Here is a 5,722-nt window from a genome sequence, read left to right as displayed (position 1 = left end):
TTCATGTCAAGGGCAGTCCGTGTTCCTATTACAATGGAACTCCCTTGGACACTCTACAGCCATGGGCTACATTTGTGCAGAGGTTCTAGGTTATCTCCATACATGGTACTTTGTTGGAGTTTGAGTCTCAGGAAAGACCCCTGTGCTCAGATTTTTTGGTTCTGTTGCCTTCCTTGTGGAACTCCTGTCCCCTACAGATCTTACTATTTCCCACTTTTTTTCATTAGATTCCATACAATTTGCCCAACATTTGTCCATAAGTCCCAGCATCTGCTTTGATACTCTGCAGGGCAGAGCTTTTCAGAAGCTTTCTGTGGCCGGCTCCTAAATTGTTCCAAATTTTCTCCTTCTTTGTATATCCATCCTCTTTGCCTTTGCGTTGGGGATTGAGCATTTTAGCCAAAGTCCTCCTTCTTGATTACTTTCTTTAGGTCTACCGTTTTCAGTAGGTTTATTCTATGTGTCTACATGAGTGAATATATACCAACTGTGTCTTTCTGCTTCTGGTATAGCTCACTTCCAGTTCCCACCTTTACCTTCAAATTTCATGATTTTCTTGTTTTTTATTGCTGAGTATTATTACATTGTGTAGATGTTCCACAATTTCTGTATCCATTCTTCAGTTGGGGGAGCATCTGGGTTGTTTCCAGGTTTTGGCTATTACAAATAAAGCTGCTACAAACATGATTGGGCAAATGTCCTTATTGTGTACTTGAGCCTCTTTTGGATATATGCCTAGGAGTGGTATGGCTGGATCATGGGGAAGCACTATTCCTAGTTGTCTGAGAAAGCACCAGATTGATTTCCAGAGTGGGTGTACAAGTTTATATTCCCACCAGCAGTGAAGGAAGGTTCCCCTTTCTCCACACCCTCTCCAGCATGTGTTGTCACTTTAGGTTTTCCTGTTGGCCAATCTGATGGGTGTAAGATGAAATCTCAGGGTAGTTTTGATTTGCGCTTCCCTGATGGTGAATGACTTAAAGCATTTCTTTAAGTGTTTCTCTGCCATTTGATATTCCTCTATCAATAATTCTCTGTTTAGCTCTGTTCCCCATTTTTAATTGGAATACTTGATTTGTTTCTTTTCAACTTCTTTAGTTCTTTATATATAATTGGTTATAGTCCTCTGTCACTTAGAGCCTTGGTGAAGATTCTTTGCCAATCTGTAAGCATTTGTTTAGTTTAGAACCTTTAGAAAAGTTTCATGAGGTCCCATTAATTGATTGTTGGTATTCTGTTCAGGAAGTGGTCTCAGTGCCAATGAGTTCAAGGCTCTTTCCCACTTCTTCTTTTACCTGATTTAATGTGTCAGGTTTTATGTTGAGGTCTTTAATCCACTTGGACTTTACTTTTGTACAGGGTGGTAAGTATGATGCTAGTTGCATCTTTCTACATGGTGACATCCAGTTAGACCAACACCATTTGCTGAAGATGCCATCTTGTTTCCATTGTATAGGTTTGGCATCTTTATCAAAACTCAGGTGTCCATAAGTGTGTTTGTTTATTTCTGGGCCTTCTATTCGGTTCCATTGATCCACCATTCCTTTTCTAGGCCAGTACCAATCTGTTTTTATTATTGCTACTCTACAGTACAGTTTGAGATCAGGGATGATGATTCTTCTAGATCTTTTATTGTAGAGGGTTGTTTTAGCAATTCTGGGTTTCTTGTTTTTCCTTACGAAGTTTAGAATTTTTCCTTCAATTTTTTTTTTTTTTTTGTAAAAAAAATTTGTTTGTAATTTAAAGGATTTAAAGGGAACTGCATTGAATCTGTAGATTGGTTTTGGTAAGATGGCCATTTTTAGTATTTTAATCCTGTCAAGCCATGACTATGGGAGATCTTTCCATCTTCTAATATCTTCTACCAATTTTTTCTTTAGAGACTTGAAATTATTTTAGATAGAAGTCTTTGACTTGCTTGGCTAGGGTTACACCAAAGTACGTTTGTCTTTTCTTTTGGCTATTTTGAAGGGTGTTTTTTTTTTTCCCCTAATTTCTTTCTCAGCCAGGTTTGTTTGTTTGTTTGTTTGTTTATTTAATGCAGAAGGGCTACTGACTTTTTTATTTAATTTTGTATCCTGCCACATTGCTGAAAGTGTTTATTATCTATAAGAGTGCCCTGGTAGAATTTTGGGGGTCACTTGGGTATACTACCATCTCAACTGCAAATAGCCATACTTTGATTTTTCCTTTCAGATTTGTATCCTCTTCATCTCTTCTATTATTATTATTTTTTTTGCTATAACAACGAATTCCAGAACGTTGTTGAAGAGATATGGAGACAGTGAGCAGCCTTGCATTGTTCCTGAATTCAGTGGGATCACTTTCATTTTCTCTCATGAGTTTGATGTTGGCAATAGGCTTGCTATATATTGCCTTTATTATATTTAGATATATGCATTGTATCACTCATCTCTCCAATACTTTAAACATGAATGGATGTTGGATTTTCTCAAGTGCTTTTTCAGCATCAAAGGAGATTATCATTGTGTTTCTCTTTTAGTTTTTTAATATGGTAAATCACATTGATGGCTTTCTATAAATTGAACCAACCCTGCATACCTGGGAAGAAGCCTACTTGGTCACAGGGGATGATAACTTTCATGTGTTCTTGTATTTGGTTTGGAAGTATTTTGTTGAATATTTTTGGATCTCTTTCTTTGTTGGGTCTTTGTGAGGGTTAGGTACCAAGGTGACTGTGGCTTCCTAGACTGAATTTGGTAGTGTTCCTTCTGTTTCTGTTTTGTTGAATAGTTTGAAGAGAATTGGAGTTAGCTCTTCTTTGAAAATCTGGTAGCATTCTGTGTTGAAACCATATGGTCCTGGGCTTTTTTTTTTTTTTTTTTTTTTTTTTTCTTTCAATGACCACATCTATTTCCTTAGGGGATATAGGGATATTTAAGCGATTTACCTTGTCTTGATTCAGCTTTGGTAAGTGGAACAATCAAGGAAATGGCCCATTTCATTTAGATTTTCACATTTTGTGGCATATAGACTTTTGAAGGAAGTCCTAATGATTGTTTGGATTTCCCCAGTGTCTGTAGTTTTGTCCCCCTTTTCATTTCTGATTTTGTTGATTTGGATGGTGTCTCTGCCTTTTACTTAGTTTGGCTAAGGGTTTGCCTATCTTCTTCATTCTTTTCAAAGAATCAGCTCTTGGTTTTATTGATTCTTTGAATTGTTTTATTTTTCTCTAACAGATTGATTTCAGCCCTGAGTTTTGTAATTTCCAGCTGTCTACTCTTTTTTGGTGTGTCTGCTTTTTTTTTTCCTAGGGTATTTTGGTGAGCCATTAATTTTCTAGAATGAGGTGTCTTGAATTTCTTTTTGAAGCCATTTAGTGCTATGAACTTTCCTCTCAGTACTACTTTCATTGTATCCATAAGTTTGGGTATGTTGTGCCTCCATTTTCATTGAATTCTAAGAAGACTTTAATTTCTTTCTTTATATCTTCCCTGACCCAGGTGTCATTTAGTAGCAAGTTGTTCAGTTTTCATGTGTTAGGCTTTTTGCTATTTCTGTTGATGTGAAGCTTTATTCCATGGTGATCAGAGAAGATCAAGGAAATATTTCAGTCTTATGTATCTGCTGAGGCTTGCTTTGTGGCCAAACATATGGTCTATTTTGGAGACCGTTCCATGAGGTGTTGATAGGAAGTTAAATTCTTTTGTGTTTGGGTATAAGGTTCTGTAAATATCTGCTAGGTCCATTTGATCCATCATCTTTGTCAGAGACATATTTTCTTTGTTTAATTTCTGTTTTGTTGACCTGTCTTTGTTGAGAATGGGGTGTTGAAGTCTCCCAATATTAATGTGTGGGTATCTCTGTGCTGTTTAAGTTTTATCAATGTTTGTTTTACATATATGGGTGCCCTTGTATTTGGGCCATAGATGTTCAGGATTGTGATATCTTCCTGGGGGAATTTTCTCTTGATGAGTATGAAGTGTCCTTGCACATCTCTTTTTATTAAATTCGGTTAAAAGACTATTTTATCAGATATTAGAATGGCTACTCCTACTTGTCTCTTGGGTCCATTTCCTTGGAAAGCAGTCTTCCATGACTTTACCCTCAGGTAATATCTATCTTTGTGACTTAGGTGTGTTTCTTGCATGCAACAGACTGCTGGGTCTTGTTTAAGCATCCATTCTGTTAGTCTGTATTTTTTAATTGGAGAATTGAGTTCACTGATATTGAGAGAGATCAATGACCAGTGCATGTTAGGTCCTTTGAGTTTGATGTTGGCTGTGGTCTTAAGGTTTTGTGCTTGGTTGCTTTTGTTTTACTGTAGTGAAGTTAATTCTTTCCTGTGTTTTCTTGAAAGTAGCTAGTTTTCTTGGGTTGAATTTTTCCTACTAGTGTCTTCTGTAATATTGGATTTGTGTGTAGGTATTGTTGAAATTTGTTTTTGTCCTTGAATATCTTGTTTTCTCTGTCTATGAGGACTGAGAGTTTTGCTGGGTATAGTAGCCTGGCTGATGTCTGTGTTCTCTTAGGGCCTGCATGATATTCATCTGGCTTTCAAAGTCTCTGCTGAGAAGTCAGGTGCAATTCTGATGGGTTTTCTATTAGATGTTACTTGGCCTTTTTCCCTTACAACTTTTAGTATTTTTTTTTCTTTTTTTCTGTATACTTGCTGTTTTGATTACTATGTGATGGGAAGATTTTCTTTTCTGGACTAATTTTTTTGGGTGTTCTGTAGATCTTTTCTATTCTTATTGGCCTCTCCTTCAAGTTGGGGAAATTATCTTCATTTTTTTTAAATACTTTCTGGGCCTTTGAGGAGAGAATCGCCTATAATTTTCCTCTATTCTAATTTTTCTTATGTTTTGTCTTTTTATTTTGTCTTGAATTTCTTGGATGGTCTGTTGCAGGAATTTTTTAGATTTAACATTTTCTTTGACAAATACACTGTTTTCTTCCATTGTATCTTCCACAACTGAGTATCTTGTTTTCATCTCATATAGTCTATTGGTCATGCTTACCTCTGTAGTTCCTGTTTTCTTCCCTAAGTTCTTTCTCTCCACAATTTTCAATATTTGTGTTTTCTTTAATTTCTCCAAAAAAATATGGAATGCTACAGGAATTTGCATGTCATCCTTGTGCAAGGGCCATAATAATCTTCTCGGCATCGTTCCAATTTTAGTTTATGTGCTGCCAAAGCGAGCATCACATAATTCTTTCAAATGGTCATTAATAAAGTCACGTGTCCTTCACTTGTGAGTTTCACAGTATGACAGATTCTATTATTATTTGTTAAATGCACAGTCAGTGAATAATTTTCTGTGAAAATGCTCCCTGACCAAGGCAAATATTTAAACAAAAATCATTTAATTGGGACATATTTTTAGGAGACCATACATTATGTCATATCAGCAAGCAGTAATGTTGTTGTAGTCCTTCACACAAACTGAGAATTTTTCATACTGAACCACAAGCTGGAGGCAGAGAGAGGGAGACTGAAAGAGACAAAGAAAGAGCTAGAGAGACAAATTCAGAAATAGAGACTGAGACCAACAGAAACAAAGATGTAAAGTGACAGTGACTCCATTAAGTCTGTTCAATTTCATTGGCATATCAACCTCAAAGCACACCCTCCTATAATATAAATCCAAAAGGAAATACATTTTTCAATAGTTTTTATTTTAGTTTTTATTAATTACACTTTATTCACTTTGTATTCCCCCATAAAACGATATCCCCTCACAATCTTACCTTCCCTCCC

At 36.2% G+C, this 5,722-nt stretch overlaps 1 non-coding gene across 1 annotated transcript; it reads right to left on the bottom strand.

Moving 5' to 3' along the window:
• Positions 1 to 5,060: 5,060 nt before the first annotated feature.
• Positions 5,061 to 5,167, bottom strand: LOC132651721 (U6 spliceosomal RNA). Its single transcript, XR_009589304.1, has one exon. It is a non-coding gene; the product is annotated as a U6 spliceosomal RNA (small nuclear RNA).
• Positions 5,168 to 5,722: the final 555 nt, after the last annotated feature.

The sequence above is a fragment of the Meriones unguiculatus genome, assembly GCF_030254825.1.
Source record: "Meriones unguiculatus strain TT.TT164.6M chromosome Y unlocalized genomic scaffold, Bangor_MerUng_6.1 ChrY_unordered_Scaffold_23, whole genome shotgun sequence".
Lineage (NCBI taxonomy): Eukaryota > Metazoa > Chordata > Mammalia > Rodentia > Muridae > Meriones > Meriones unguiculatus.
The sequence above is the reverse complement of the archived record's forward strand: the minus strand, read 5'-3'. Positions and strand labels throughout refer to the sequence as shown.